Source organism: Lathyrus oleraceus, chromosome 1, assembly GCF_024323335.1.
Source record: "Lathyrus oleraceus cultivar Zhongwan6 chromosome 1, CAAS_Psat_ZW6_1.0, whole genome shotgun sequence".
NCBI lineage: Eukaryota > Viridiplantae > Streptophyta > Magnoliopsida > Fabales > Fabaceae > Lathyrus > Lathyrus oleraceus.
The window spans coordinates 351980955-351998710 of NC_066579.1; positions in this window are offsets into that span (position 1 = coordinate 351980955).

Below are 17756 nucleotides of genomic sequence, written 5' to 3' on the forward strand. Positions count from 1 at the left end.
TTTTTTTCTTCTAAGGATGAAATTTGTTTCTTTTGGGATGAAATACTTTTATACAATGTCTTGCATTCTTTTAAGAGTTCATTTATAACATCTTGTGCGTCATTGTCATAAACTGAAAAATTGCTACTAACCTCATCGATTTCTTCATCGGAGTGATGTGAAGCCATAAGAGCCATGTTCGCAGATTCATCGCTTTCTGATTCCGAAGATGAACTGATCTCATTATCGTCCCAAGCGACATAAGCCTTTTTGTTTTTGAATTCCTTCTTGCCTTTGAATCCTCCTTTCTTTGCAAGTTTTGGGCAATCCAGCTTTATGTGACCTTGTTGTCCACATTCATAACAAGTGACGTCTTGCATTGATGTGGATGCTTCCTTTTTCCTGAAATGTTTATTCTTTTTAGGATAAGAGGAATTTTTATTTTTATTAAAAAACTTACCAAGCTTCTTCACAAGATGCATAAAGTTCTCATCTTCGGACGTCTCATCGTCTTTGTCATTTCTTGAATCAACTTTCAAGGCAATTCCCTTGGACTTCTTTTCTTGACTTTCGTGCTTCTCGAGCCTTCCAAGTTCTAATTCGTGTTCTTGAAGTTTTCCAAATAAAGACGCGGATGTCATCGTTGAGAGACTCTTCTTTTCCGAAATAGCGGTCACTTTCGGTTGCCATTCTCTTGTCAAAGATCTTAGGACTTTCAGGTTGAGATCATCATTAGTGAAAGTTTTACCCAGAGCGATCAAGTGATTTGTTAGATGGACGAATCTCTTTTGTAAGGCAACTATAGATTCATCGGGCTGCATGCGGAACATCTCATATTCTTGACTTAGAGTGTTTAGCCTCGATCTCTTCACTTCGGTGGTTCCTTCATGTGTTTCAACCAAGGTGTCCCAAATTTCCTTTGCCGATTTACATTGAGATATACGGAAGAACTCATCCATACTAAGAGCGCTTTGGAGTATGTTGATTGCCTTCTTCTCATTTAGAATCCTTTTCTTATCATCTTCGTCATAAGTGTTTTTCAACTTTGGGGTACCAACTCCATTCACCGGTTTGTGTGGACCTTCTTCAACTTCTTCCCATATACCTTCCCCTTGGGCTTCAAGATGTGCCTTCATTCTGATTTTCCAGAAATCGAAATATTCTCCTGAGAAGAGTGGGGGCTTGTTGCTACTTCCACCGTCTTTGAAAACCGGATTTATGCTTGCGGAAGCCATGCTGGATCTCTAGGAACAAGTTACCTATAACTTGCTCTGATGCCAATTGTAAGTTGTAAATGTGCCTAAGAGGGGGGGGGGGTGAATTAGGTGGTTAAAAATTCTTCGAACTTGTTTCCGGTTTTTGGTTATTTTACGTTTAAGTGCGGAAAGATAAATTGCGGAAAGTAAAAAGACACCGGAAATTATAGTGGTTCCCTTCACAATCCGAAGGTACATCCACTCCCCTTTCCACACGAAAGAGATTTCACTATAGTTAGAATTATGGTACAGCCTATTCACACCAACGGTGATGCCTACTATCTAACCTATAGGTAAACAAGTGTATGAAGAACAATCCTCTTCAACACCAACCCTTGTGTCCAACAATCCTGGATCACAAGTCAAACAGAAATAAATCTTTTGATAATTATAACAAAGTGTAGTATTATCAATCTTCTCTTGATTGATCTTCTCCTTAGATAAATAATTCACTCAATGAATAATATACAAGTGTTCAACAAAAATAGAATGAGATGAAACTTTGATTATGAACACTTTTAAAAATATTGAAGGAAAATATGAAAGAGTGATTATTTTAAGTTTGTATGAAAATTCTTGGAGGTGAAAATTCATTTTGAAAATTTAAGAATTTATATTGCCAAAACACCTTTTCAAAGAGGTATCATTTTCTCCATAAACATTGATGAAAAGATATAATTTTTCAAAAACATTTTCACTGCAACGAACAGTGTTAACCGGTTAACCAAATGGGTTAACCGGTTAACGCATACAACGTTAACGCAGGATTTCAAAAAACTGGGCTGTTAACCGGTTAACCCATATGGTTAACCGGTTAACACTGTTGAAATGCAGAAAAATACTTTAAGAAAATTGTGTCTTGCATTTCAATGTGTTAACAAATGGTTATGTTTAAAAAAACAAATGCAGATCATGATTGTTGAACACTTGTATACTAATCTAAGAGTGAGTTAGATATACCTGAAAAGTGAATCAACAATCTTGCAAACGGTTGACTTGAAAAAGGAGCTTGATCAAAAAGTTCCTCATGCGTATGTGGCTTGATCACTTTGATGCTTGAAATATCTTTGAAGCTCTTCTCTTTTTGCATTGATGAATGTTGTCTTCATCAAAATACTTCTTGGATTAAAGATTGCTTCTACATATTTTAACCTTCACTTCTCCGGCTAGAATGACCTTAAATAGGGGCATCTGTAAGACCCCAATTTTGTCTCAAAGATCCCTCATGGCATCATATCATAACATTGCATTGCCTCAAGGATCATTGGACACTTTGCTTCCTTCCCTGTGGGTGGGATCCCCTTGAAGAGTGGTTCTTGATCACCAAGAATTGCTTGCATTTGTATGTCATTGCTTTTCTTTTAATCACTAACCAAAAATGTACAAAAATATGTCATTAACCTTTGTTACTTGCAGCTTAAGCAGTCAACAGGTCAAGGCATCAGGTGAATTCATGGTACAAAGAGAGATGAAGTTTCCATTGAGATGTGGATCATGTGATCATTCTATGGAGCTCATGTGAGCTATAGGTTCATTTTGGAGTAAGTTCCCAAGTGGCAAAGGCCCCAAATTCATCAGGACATTTTCAGGTCACCTAAGGACCAATGCAGTCAACTGAAAAGTCAACTGTGGGTTTTGAGTGTGGAAATTGAGTTTCTTCATCCCATTCATGTTCAAATCATGCTTATTCATCATACCAAAGATCAAGGTTGAAGAATTTGAAGTCAAGTCAAAAGTTTCCAAAAATGGAAAGTGACTTATAATTTCAACTTTCCAAAAATGGCAAGTTTTTGATCCAACTTCAACTCAACTTTCCAACATCAAAGAAGCTTCAAATGAATTTTTGTCCAACATGAAAGTTGAAGATCTCTTTCTCCTATTTCCAAAAAGTCTAAGATCATGAGCATCTCATGACATGAAGTTTTCAAAACATTCATCACATTGCATGAAATGTTATCACATGATCATTTGCTATTCCATGCCTTTTTTGGAGGGAAATTGCAAAATTCAAAAATGGTGCATCATGGGAACTTTCTACCATTGCCATTGTGTTTAAAAAAGGATTTTAAGTGTAATTGATCAAGGAAATGGTACTGTTCACATGGGATTAGTCCATGCACAATTCATTTTTGAAATTTTGCAAAACACGTTATTTTAATTAACCAAGTTAAGCATGGATTAGCAAGGTGATTAAGGAATCATATAAATACCTAAATCTAACAGAATTTGAAGGAGGTTAATCATTTTTCACCATTTCAAGATCCAAACTCTCTCTCCCTCCAAAATTTTCTCTCATTCATAATTCAAATTTCTTCCAAATAACATTTCAATTTCTTTCCATATTCTTGTTCCCTGACTTTGATTTTGTGCAGATCAAGCTTTGAATTGGTGAATTCGTGCAAGAATCAAGTGTAGCAAGTTCTTGAAGTTGAAGATGGAAATTCTGTTTTGAGCTAGATCCACACGTTTTCAAGCTTCCTTTTCTTCATCAAACATCATCACAAGCATTATAGAATGGATTTGGATCATTACAACCTGTGGATCGTGCGAATTCAAGGATCTGCTCTTCAAGAGGTCAAGTTTCGAATCTCTTAATTCTCAAATTCATTAGCATATTCTTGTAGATCTATGCTTGCTGATGATTCTGAGCTAAAAATCACATGAAATGATGCATTATTGAATGAGATATGAATGATTCAAGTTTTGTGCACAAATTTTCTCTTGCTCGATTCTCTTTGATTATATGGAATTAGGCTTAGTTTTTGCTCGATCTGTAATCACCATGGAAAGACCTTCGTAATGATGTACTTGTTCTGGATTTCTGGAAAAAAATTCTGGAAAGTAGTTACTGTTCATCTTCTTCTTCGTGAAGAAGATGAAGATCTTCATGTTAGCGTCCACATAGTGACGGTCTTGCGTCCGCGTCTGGTTTGTGCTGACTGTGTTAGGGTTTTTGTTTTATTCGCCCATGTCATTGCCTCGCTAGCAGATTAATTGGTCTGGATTTGTTTGACTTGCGCCACATAAGCGCCGACCTCCACGTCGTTTAATGAAACGACCGTGTTTCATGCTGTGGCGCGCGTTTCATTTCAAAATGCAACCGGCTTCGATTCCCAGCGTGCTCAATTATTCAAATGTTTTCTCATATATGTTTTCCCTCCATTTTACATGCTACATGATTCATTTTGATTTTCATTTTTTATGTCAACTTTAAAAATTCATATAAAATTGAAAAATGATCCAAAAAATGCCTGGTTTTTTGCTACTTGATCCTTGAGATGTCTAGTTTTTTATGATGTTAAATTCAGAAGTTGTGCATGGCTGGATTTTAGATTTTGTTAGAATATGTTAACATGTGTGCATTTGTGACCTTGCTCCATTCATCTTATTGTGAAATGCTTGATATTAATCCAATGGACATGAAATTTTGCATGATGATTCTTGACATATTAATGGATGTTTTAGGCTTTGTTTGATATTTTTCCCATTTACCATTTCTGTTTTAGGCACATGTTTGCATGGTGTGACAATTTGTGTCACACAATTGATTGTTCAACTTGTACAATTTAATTTCCATGCCAATTGATCTTTGATGCTTCTGACTTTTTTGTATGTTGATCATGTTGGATGTGTTGAATGCTCATGAATTTTTCCAGAATTATTTGAATCATTTCTGTTTTGATTTGGAATTTTCATTCATGATGTCCAAATATGAGCTTTAAAATTTCCTTTGACTTCTTTTGATCATGAAATGCTTTTTCTTGATGATTTTGTTGTGATCCTTTTTAGGACATGTTAATATGTGTTTGAAGTTGCATTGTGTTGAATTTCAGCTCCTGTTTTGAATTTTTTCTTCACCTTTGACCCTAGGCTTTGACCTAGTGGTTTGTACTTACATGCGAGCTTTGAATTTCAGGTTCAAGCATCCAAATTCCATGGTTAATGTTGCTTCATCATTTGAATGTTGATGTTTGCTATTGATTACTAACATTTGGTTGTTTTGTAGGTTGATGATAAGTCACTTGAGTTTGCCTTATGACTTATGTGTTGTACATTGGGATTGTCTGTTTGTTATTGACTGTTGTCTGTTTGTCTGAGTATTGTACTGATTTGTTTAGTTGTTTACACAGGTACCTAAGTTGCTTTAAGTTCATTTGAACTTTGCTTTGTTTTGCTTGTGGTTGGCATACCGCTTAGGTATAATCCCTATTCTTCATGTAGTCTGGAAGACCTGCTGTTATTGGCAGGCACCTGTCTAAAGCCCTCCTTAAGAGGCCATGTTTTTGTTTGTTTAATTTTGTGCCAAGCAGGTAAAGTCCTCTTAAGAGGCAATTGGTAGATAAAAGGGATGTGCAATCCATCCCCTGCTATTCAGTTGTGTCATTCACTTTGCTCACACCATGTGTTGATGCATTGTGAAATAGAACCCAAGATCTTATAGAGTCAATCATATGTGGAGAAGAGTTCCCTCATTCTGAACTCCCACACTTTCTATTGATTAAAGCTCTCCCAGGCCAGGGATAAGAGCTATGAGGCATAACCCTCATCTCCATTTCATCTGCTTCACCCTAACTCTCAATGTTAGGGTTAAGAGCTCAAAACACCCCATTCCAGTTGGCTTGTTTCTAAATTCTAACCTTGCTTGAGCCCATTGATTGTGTACAGTTGTGCTAATTGGTTGCTTGTTGTTTGTTTGCCCATGTGTACATAATTGTTTGTGTGTGCCTCTGTGCATTGCTTTCATCTTTGAGCATTAATTGTATATCATCTCATGATTATTGCTCATACTTTGTGACATTTTGTTTTGTTTTGTCCATTGAGGAGTCAATCGTAAGTCCATTTATTGGCAGTTGTTTCCTGTGATCTGGTAGGAGTTGGGACTAAGACCATTGATTGGCATTCCATTTCCTTGGAGTCGAGTGTAAGACCATTTATTGGCAACTTGTTTCCTCTTGCTTATTGCATGTTTTCTTTGTTTTGTGAGACTAGTGTAAGTCCATAGATTGGCATCTGGTATCCATGTTTTGTTTTGTGAGATTGGTGTAAGTCCATTGATTGGCATCTGGTATCCATGTTTTCTTTGTTTTGTGAGATTGGTGTAAGTCCATTGATTGGCATCCGGTATCCATCTTGGTTTTGTGGGTCTAGTGTAAGTCCATTGATTGGCATCTGGTTTCCAGTTATGTTGGCTTTACCTGATACTTTGTTTACCTGTTATTTGCTTGTTGCCTTTTCCAAAGGAATCACTTGGATCATCTACATAGGATCTCAAGAGGTGAACATCTAAGAAGTTTTACATCCCTTAACCTTCCACCTTTTTGTTCTTTAAACCTCCATTTTGCATGGTAACTCAAACCAGAAAACTTTGTGCAAACATTTTCATTTCTTTTTTCAAACTAGAAACCTAGGCCTTAAGCCTTTGATCTTCAAACTTTATTTTCACAATACTTCTTTTGAATTGAATTCTAATCATACTTTGACTTCATTTTTGTGAATAATCCTAATTGGTTAATTTCACTCATTCAATTGTTTTGTGGCTTTGTCCATTCTTTAATCAAGTTTTTTTCATACATTAGCCATAGATCTCAATTATCTTAGTGGTTGATGTTAATCTCACCTTTTGTCCTTAGTGATTGAATTGTAAGACTTCCTTGCTTATTATAGGGCATGGTCCCTCACTAGCAAGTTGAAGCTTTTCTCACATGGTGGACTTGTGGTTGTATAGGTTGAGTTTTCTCCCGTGGATAACGAAAGACCTTAGGGCTTTTGTTTAAAATCAATCCACCCATGTTTTGGAAATCTTTTAGCCGAACTACGAGGTTTTGATCCTGTAAAGGTACGTAGGCAATGGTTATCCATCCAAACACAAAAATAATAAAAATTTGTATATTCTTCTCTCATCCTCCCAATCAATGTTTGCAAAATAAATATTTTCATAAACAATATCTTTTGCAACAATTTGTGAAAAGGGTTCCCTACGAGTACCTAGGATGCTTTGGGTGCCTAACACCTTCCCTTTGCATAATTACCCCCTTACCCAGATCTCTATACCCCTTTTATTAGTTTTCTGTGTAAAACTTCTTAGGCTTTTGTTCGCTTTTTAGCCATTCCTTTGGATAAATAAAAGTGCGGTGGCGACTCTATCTTTGTATGCTTTGATTTTGATTTAGTCAATAAATCATAAAGTGACGAATACACCGCTACAGTATCATTGTGAATATTCACTTTGTTTAAAAACAGGTTTTTTTTTGTGAAAAATTTAGTTTTCAAACAATGACGTTTTATCAATTAAAACATGCAAAACATTTGTTGAGTAGAAACAAATAAGAGTTCAAATAATTGGATAAAAGCTCAAATTTATTTGATGGAATGGTAGTCTGCAAATGGCAAGACTCCATAGATCTGTACAAGTTTGAAATCGGTGATATATATTGGAAGAGGGCTACATTGAACATAATGACCATTTCTCCACCAATTTGAATTCTATGTATTTGAAACTTCCGTTGACGATGACTGAGCGAGAATCTCTGACGAAAAGACAGTTGTGAAACAGAAAGTCTTGTCAGGATGCAGTTACTTGCCAAATCCCTAATTTTTGCCTAGATTGCCCCAGGGTGAGGTACTCAATCTAGCGGGATGCAAATTCATTTTTTTCATGTCTCTAATTTTTGCCTGGATCGCCCTTTCGGGTTTTCAATCCACCGAGACGCTCATTTTTGCCTAAGCCGCCCTTTCGGGTTTCAACTTAGCGAGCTATTCTGTCTTTATTTTTTTTAGGCGAAGTATTTCTTGACTGCATCTGAATTCACAGGACGAGTGAAATCCTCCCCATCCATTGTTGTAAGCATCAAAGCACCGCCTGAAAAGGCTCGCTTGACAACATATGGACCCTCATAGTTTGGAGTCCACTTGCCCCTGGAATCGGGCGCGAAAGACAAGACTTTCTTGAGCACAAGGTCACCTTCTCGGAACACACGAGGCTTGACCTTCTTATCGAATGCTTTCTTCATCCTCTGCTGATATAATTGACCATGGAACATGGCAGTCAATCTCTTCTCTTCAATCAGATTCAACTGGTCGTAACGACTCTGGATCCATTCAGCATCAGTCAACTTGGCTTCCATCAAGACTCTCATTGATGGGATCTCCACCTCTACTGGGAGAACAGCCTCCATGCCGTAAACAAGAGAAAAAGGGGTTGCCCCTATTGAAGTGCGGACATATGTACGATATCCATGCAGAGCATATGGCAGCATCTCATGCCAATCTTTGTACGTGACTGTCATCTTCTGGATAATCTTCTTGATATTCTTGTTAGCAGCTTCAACAGCCCCATTCATCTTGGGTCTGTAGGGAGAGGAATTATGGTGTGCAATCTTGAACTCAGAGCATAGCTCTTCCATCATCTTGTTGTTCAGATTAGATCCATTATCGGTAATGATCTTATCAGGCACACCATAACGGCATATCAGTTGATTCTTGACAAACTTCACGACCACCTGCCTGGTCACATTAGCATACGACGCAACTTCAACCCACTTGGTGAAGTAATCAATTGCTACGAGAATAAACCTGTGTCCGTTGGACGCCTTCGGTTCAATCATGCCAATCATGTCAATTCCCCACATAGAGAAAGGCCATGGTGATGAAATCACATCCAGAAGTGTCGGAGGAATATGAATCTTATCCGCATAAATCTGACACTTGTGGCATTTCTTCACATATTTGCAGCAGTCAGACTCCATTGTCAGCCAATAGTAGCCTGCTCTCAACATCTTTCTAGCCATGGCATGTCCATTGGAATGAGTACCAAATGAACCCTCATGGACCTCAGTCATCAACAGGTCTGCTTCGTGTCTATCCACGCATCTGAGCAGAACCATGTCAAAATTTCTTTTGTAAAGCATTTCTCCACTGAGGTAGAAACTGCCTGACAACCTTCTCAGAGTTTTCCTATCTTTCACAGATGCCCCAAGCGGGTAGACCTGGTTCTGGAGGAAACATTTGATATCATAATACCAAGGCTTGTCATCATTCACTTCTTCGACTGCAAACACGTGAGCTGGTCTATCCAAGCGCATCACGGTGATATTGGGAACTTCATTCCAATACTTGACCATAATCAATGAAGCAAGCGTAGCAAGAGCGTCTGCCATTCGATTATCCTCTCGAGGAATATGATGAAAGTCAACTTCAGTAAAGAACGTTGAAATCCTCCTCGCATAATCTCTGTACGGAATGAGACCAGGCTGATTCGTCTCCCATTCACCCTTGATCTGATTGACAATGAGGGCCGAATCACCATACACATCAAGGTGCTTGATCCTCAGATTGATGCATTCTTCTAATCCCATAATGCAGGCTTCGTACTCAGCCATATTATTCGTGCATTTGAAAGTTATGTGTGCCCTGAGGAGTATTGATTACTGCCCCAATTCCATTTCCGTACTGATTTACAGCGCCATCAAATACCATACTCCATCTGGAACCAGGTTCTGGCCCTTCATCGAGTGTAGGCTCATCACAATCTTTCATCTTCAAATACAAAATTTCCTCGTCTGGGAAGTCGTACTGAACAGACTGATGATCTTCAATCGGCTGATGTGCCAAATGGTCAGCCAAGATACTACCTTTGATAGATTTCTGAGCTCGATACTCGATATCATACTCAGATAATAACATTTGCCAATGGGCAATCCTCCCGGTTAAAGAAGGCTTCTCGAAGATGTACTTGATTGGATCCATTCTGGATATCAACCAAGTTGTATGATTTATCATGTACTAGCGTAAGCGCTTAGCAGCCCAAGCTAAAGCACAGCATGTCTTCTCAAGCATAGAGTATTGAGACTCACAATCGGTGAACTTCTTACTCAGGTAGTAGATAGAAGATTCTTTCTTTCCTGATTCTTCTTGTTGACCAAGGACACAACCCATTGAGTCTTCAAGAACAGTCAGATACATGATCAAAGGTCTTCCTTCTACGGGCGGAGACAAGATCGGAGGTTCGGACAGATACTCTTTGATACTTTCGAAAGCTTTCTGGCAATCCTCGGTCCAATCATGGGATTGATCTTTCCGGAGGAGCTTGAATATCGGCGCACATGTGGCAGTCATGTGGGATATAAATCTGGAAATATAGTTCAAGCAGCCAAGAAAACCTCGGACTTGCTTCTCAGTTTTGGGCGCAGGCATCTCTTGTATTGCTTTGACCTTTGCAGGATCAACCTCAATACCTCTCTCGCTGACAATAAAGCCCAATAACTTGTCAGAACGGACTCCAAATGTACATTTGTTGGGATTCAGACGAAGCTTGAACTTCCTCAAACGCTGAAAAAGCTTCACCAAATGCTCAACATGTTCCACTTCCGTTCGTGACTTAGCAATCATATCATCGACATAGACCTCGATCTCCTTGTGCATCATGTCATGAAACAAGGTAGTCATAGCTCGTTGATACGTGGCTCCGGCGTTCTTCAAACCGAAGGGCATCACTCGATAACAGAATGTTCCCCAAGGTGTGATGAATGTTATCTTCTCCATATCCTCGGGTGCCATTTTGATCTGATTATATCCAGAAAATCCGTCCATAAACGAAATGACTTTGAATTTGGCTGTATTGTCTACCAACATGTCAATGTGTGGTAGAGGGAAATCATCTTTTGGACTAGCTTTATTCAAATCACGGTAATCCACACACATCCGGACTTTTCCGTCTTTCTTAGGCACGGGCACAATATTGGCCACCCATTGAGGATACGTAGAAGTCACCAAAAACCCCGCATCAATTTGCTTCTGAACTTCCTCTTTGATCTTCACTGCCATGTCTGGATGAGTTCTTCTGAGCTTCTGCTTCACAGGCACGCACTCAGGCTTCAGAGGCAGGAAATGTTGCACAATGTCTGTATCTAGACCTGGCATGTCTTCGTACGACCAAGCGAAGATATCGGAATATTCTCGTAGCAAACTGATCAACCCCTTCTTGACAGACTCTTCAAGGAGTGCCCCAATCTTCACCATTCGAACACAATCTTCAGACCCCAAGTTGACTGTTTCCAGATTCTCAAGATGCAGCTAAATGATCTTCTCTTCGTGCTCAAGAAGACGGGTAATCTCATCAGGAATCTCTTCAACATCATCTTCCTCTGCCTCGAATACATGGAATTCAAAATTGGGAGATGGCGTTGGATCATTATGTTCAATGGGTTTAAGAATCAACCTGCATAATGATTTTGAATATAAGAGCTTTTTAGAAATCAAACAAGGCAATCATTATGCAGATGAAAAGATTGCTTTTATTCTTGTTTTTTAGGGTTTTTCGTGATCACCAATTTCATGCAAAAAGCGAAAAGGGAAAACAAATGGAAAAACAAATGTTTAACATGAATTTATTGAATGAAAACATCATTGTATTAAATGTTGCCAACAATGTCATCACTTCTCCTTTTCGCATGGGAGAAGGGTTTTCAAACAAAGTGATTATTACTTTGATCTATAAATGACTGTAGGAACATCCACAGCGACCCAATTGTTGCAGATCCCGCCAGGGATGACAAAATTGTCAGAGTCCTCTGCATCCTCTTCCAAGATAGCAGCAGCTTCCTCGTTCTGAGCGGCGTGGATGAAACCTCCACTCTTGAACAGCCCTTTGTCTTTGAAGACCCCAGAAGAATAGCTAATGCCAGCCCGGGACTTTTTGTCTTCAAGCTCGATCATTTTTCCTAGACTAGCAACTGCACCATATTCGATGGCCAGTTTCGCATCTCGATAGGAAGCAAATGAAGGAGTTCTCTTCTCAACAGGCTCGGCTATAGATAAAGCTTGGAAAGGCATTCCAACTTCATCCTCAGAATCAATGTATGAGAAGGAAGACAAGTGGCTAACCAGGAGAGCCTTTTCTCCCCCTACCACAACCAGTTTCTTATTCTTAATGAATTTCAACTTCTGGTGTAGGGTGGATGTCACGGCGCCAGCCTCGTGAATCCATGGTCTACCAAGGAGACAACTATAAGATGGGTGGATATCCATAACCTGAAAGGTAACTTGGAAATCACTTGGTCCAATCTTGATTGGGAGATCAACTTCCCCAATCACAGTCTTACGCGACCCATCAAAAGCTTTCACAACAACTTCACTCTGCCTCATGGGAGGCCCCTGATATGACAATCTAGAGAGAGTGGTCTTCGGCAATACATTCAGAGATGACCCAGTGTCCACCAGCACGTTGGACATGGCGTCGTCTTTACAATTCATTGATATATGTAAAGCCATGTTGTGGTCTCTTCCCTCCTCAGGGAGATCAGAGTCACAGAAATTCAAAGTGTTGCAAGCAGTAATGTTTGCAACAATGCTGCCAAACTGTTCAATAGTGACATCATGATCAACATAAGCCAAGTCCACAACTTTCTGCAGAGCCTCTCTATGGGGTTCTGAATTCAGAAGCAAGGATAATACGGAGATTTTGGACGGTGTTTTTAGAAGCTGGTCTACAATGTTGTACTCACTCTTCTTGATGAGCTTCAACATCTCATCACAGTCTTCATTCACAATGCCACTAGGGCCAACAGAAGAAGTAAGAGTTTTTTGTACAGAGGAGGGTTTAACAACAGGTGTCGGGTTCGGAGAATTAACCGCATTCCCAACCGGACGCTCAACAAAATCAGCTCTAGCCTGAGGCTTAGGAGGTGCTGAAAACACACGACCGCTACGGGTTAACCCGCTGACATCAACAATATTCACAACAACAGAGGATGAAGGCAAAGGCACTTCTTTCCCATCTTCAACAGCAACGACATTGTATCGGAATGGGATTGTTTTGTCAGAAGAATAAGGCACAGGGTCGGTCGGCTTGATAATCAGGGCAGGAGAAACCTTCTGCTTGCTACCATCATATCGAATGACAACAGGCTCAGGGATCCTGAACACCGGAGAAATCACATTAACCTCGGGTTCATCTTCATTAACATTTCTGTTTTGAAGGATCTCGATGGTCCCATCGTCCAGCAATTCCTGAAGATCTTTCCGCACTTGGCGACAGCCCAAACGATTGACAGAGCAAATACGGCATTTGTCATGGTCGTGCTCCAAATGACTGTAATCACACAGTAGGCGATGTAACTCAACAAGAGACTGTCGAATATGGCTAACATATTTGACCTTGTATTTGCCAGGGCAGCCCTGGACCATGTTAACTGACTTCCCATGCTCGGGCAATGGGTTCTTCTTAACATTAGGACATGCGCCCTCAAAGCTCAGAATGCCGCATCTCATAAGGTCTTGAACCTTAGTCTTCAACTGAAAGCAGTTCTCCACGTCGTGGCCGGGAGCACCCGAGTGATAGACACAGTGCAAATCAGGCTTATACCACCACTGCGGGTTGACCGGTATAGCCGGCGGGTCTCTCGGAGTAATCAGTTTCCGCTCTACCAAAGAGGGATACAACTCTGCATATGATACAGGAATCGGATCGAAAGTGATCTTCTTCCTCTCATAACTCGTACTAGCTTGATTACTATTGCGAGGCTGGTAAGCCTGCTGTTGAGGACGATGTTGTTGCTGATACTGCTGCTGAGGTTGTTGATTATTGTGCTGCTGATGATGATATTGCTGATTGTCTCTGAAGACAGGTGCTATATGAGCCACCTGGTGCTGATTACCGGCTGAACGCACGGGCCTCCTCCTCGCAGAGGGTCCTCTGGGTTTGACATGGGATTGCACAGCATGTGCCTCTCCATCTTTCTTCTTCGCAAACGCCCCATATCGCTTGCTAGAAGAGCCTTCATCTTTGGTCAGACGTCCTTCACGGACTCCCTCCTCTAGTCGCATCCCCATTTTCACCATCTCGGTGAAGTCAGAAGGAGCGCTAGCAATCATCCGCTCATAATAGAATGAGCTCAAGGTCTTCAGAAAGATCTTGGTCATTTCCTTCTCTTCCAGCGGAGGCACAATCTGAGCTGCCAACTCTTGCCACCTCTGGGCGTACTCTTTGAATGTCTCTTTGTCCTTCTGGGACATGGCCCTGAGCTGATCCCGATCGGGAGCCATATCCACGTTGTATTTGTACTGCTTGACGAAGGCTTCGCCAAGATCATTGAAGGAACGGATGTTTGCACTGTCCAAACTCATATACCATCGCAGTGCAGCACCGGACAGACTGTCCTGGAAATAGTGAATGAGTAGCTGATCATTATCCGTTTGAGTAGACATTTTCCTAGCATACATGACCAGGTGGCTAAGAGGGCAGGTGTTCCCCTTGTACTTCTCAAAGTTTGGGACCTTGAATTTCACAAGTATTTTCACACCGGGAACTAAATAGAGCTCGGCAGCTGATTTGCCAAAGAGGTCCTTTCCTCGAAGATTCTTCAATTCCTTGCGCAGCTCAAGAAATTGGTCATTCATCGCATCCATCTTCTCATGAACATCTGGGCCCTCAGACGGCTCAGAATGGTAGATGGTGTCGTCTACCCTAGGAGCGGTATGCACGACAGGAGGAGGAATAGCAAGGACCGGGCTAGATGCCAGCATGGAAGCAAACGTTGGAGCAGGAATATCAGGCATAAAGTCGGGAGGCATCCCCCACGGAAACCCGGACGGCATGGCTGTTGGCACGAAGTGGGCATTGGCAGCAGGCACTGTAGAGGAGACAATCTCAGAGATGACTGTCCTCTGGGGAGGAGTTGCAGGTGTTGGAGATGACTGATTCTAAGCAGCCAGGAAAGACTCCATCAAAGCACTCAGTCTGGCGACTTCCTCTTTGAGCTCGCGGTTTTCTTGCTCAAGATGATCCATCAATCTGGAAGAGTTGGCTCTGGTGTAGTACCGATGAGTCAGCTTGTCTTCAAAATAAATGAAGAGCACAGAGTTAGACCACAAGACCAGAGGCTGAGAACAACACCTGCTTATGTAAATGATGCATGCAATGCTCGTGCACATAATTTGTTTTATTTTCAAAGGAACTTTTAGGGTATTATTTGCAAATTTTAAATATTAAGCATTTGATCGCATATGGAAAATATCTCATCAAATATATTTGAGAAAAGAAGTACAGCATTGTCAATTCTTACAAGAGAAAAGGAAAATAAACATCCTATGAATCCCTAGAAGCTCGGGACGCAGGAAGATAAGCTGCACGAAGCCTCTTCACTTCTCTCTCATATGCTGCTTCCATATTCGCCTTCTCTTTGGCGAGTCTGTCATACCTCCTTTTCCAGAACATGGAAGACTGAGGAAGTAGAGAAGTCCATGCATCGTCAGGATCGTCAATGACCTGATGCTCGAGGAACTCGATCAGAGCATCCTTCTCCTTAAGTTGTTGAAGCAACTCTTCTCTTTCACGGATCCAGGCACGTGAAAGATCTTCGTCTCTCAACTCCTCTACGCCTTGGTTAGGGAGGGTTGAAGGCCCAGTCACAACCAAAGGTGTAGGTCTCGGATAGTCGTAAGGCATGAGATACTCAGATGCTCTCTTCCTTACCCAAGCAGTATACGGCTCCAAAGCAATGCAGTTCTTCGGACCTAACTCATTTCTACCCTTCTTGTGAATCTTGCGCCAAGCGCGGACCATTCTGGATTTCAGGCCTTGGGGATCTTTACACTCCTGAAAGAACACACCTTCTAACAGAATGTTATTAGGTTTATCCTTTAGGGGGAACCCAAGCTGACGACGTGCTAACACAGGGTTGTAGCTAATCCCACCACATGTACCAAGAAGAGGCACATTGGAGAATTCACCACAAGAGTCGATAATCTGCACTCCATCATACACGCGATCATACCAAGAGATATCATCATTAGTGAGAGACATGAGTCTCGTAGACCACCGTAGACATCCCTTGTTCCCCTTGAAAGCGACCATCTGAGGTAAGTGAGAAATAAACCACTTATACAACAGAGGCAAACATCACACAATAGCGCCACCACCCTTTGCATTCCTCAGGTGAAAAGAGAAATAGGTATCACCCAACAGAGTCAGAACGGGATTAAGAGCAGAGAAAATCCTAATAGAGTTCACATCCACAAATTTGTCGATGTTGGGGAACAATACCAATCCATAGATGAGAAGCACGAATATGGCTTCAAAGGCATCCTCACTCATGGCCTTCCCATAAACAGTAGCTTGAGCGATGAGGAAATCAGAAGGGAGACCTTGAATTCCACCTTTGGTAGTCATATGAGCTTTAACCAAGGATTCATCTATGTGCAACATGTCAGCTATCTCTTGAGAAGTAGGAATACTCTCCAAGCCACTGAACGGCAACTAGTCCAGAATAGGAATACCCACAAGATGAGCATACTCCTCAAGGGTAGGCAATAGCTGAAAGTCTGGAAAAGTGAAGTAGTGATACAGAGGGTTATAGAACTTCACCAAAGTACCCATCAACCCTTCGTCAACCTGAGTAGTCAGAAGAGGCAGAAGCTTCCCAAAACGAGCTTTGAAACCCAAGGGATCTAGTACATAGGATGTCAGATTCCTTAACTCTTTCAGATCGGGTTGTCTGAAACTGTACTTCTTTGTATGCCTTTTTTGTCTTTCCATATCTGAAAATTTTGCAAATAAACCCCTTAAGTTCCTTGAAAAATTTCTTTTTATCTGATGATATGGATGCAGATGAATGCATGAATGCATGAATGCAACAATCACACTCAAGGATCAAGCAAAGCACACCAGACAAAGGTCATGGGATGGTTCATATTATCCCTAATATCAATCATCCATTTTGGTGGATTATAGTTTTCACCTTATCGACACCCAAGTTCCATTGATATTAACGATATATGAACGGTTCAACCATCCTTAATATCAATCATCCATTTTGGTGGATTATGGTTTACACCTTATCAACACCCAAGTTCCATTGATATTAACGATGGGTGAACGGATCAACCATGAATCACGGGTTTGTTGCGAGTCACGAGCATGGAGTCTCGGTTAAGAACCACCCAAAGGGAGTGTACTATGGTTTAAACCTGCCGAACATGTTCTACAAGAGGTTCCCATAGTCATCATCCCATCTTTCGAATATTATCGGAGGAATGAATACTCGTATTCCAAAAATATTCTCAAGAGAGACTCTTATGACTGTAGTATCGCGTAACAAACGCATCAAATCTGACATTTGAATGACCTCCGCACTACGTCCTAAAAATAGGCCAAGATGGGCTTGGTAAACTAAGGTCCTTGGCTTCTAAGGTCTATGTTGAAAGAATAATGTCTAACCACAAATAACTCGTGTGACATTATTAATCCAACATGACCTCCACCAAGTGAATGGACTCGCAAGTCAACTTGCTAAGGAATAACTCCACACAAGTCGACGAGACTATGCCATTCTCCTATCATAAGGTGCACTCAAGTTCGGGTATAGAACTCATCTCACAAAGATCACCAAAGCAAGCAAGCAATTGATATATCATGCAAATCAAGCATTACAATCAATACAGTAATCCCAAATTGCACCAAAAATATGTCATAAACAAGTATAATACAACAATTGTGAAAAGTAGGTAAACCCACCGGTGAAGATT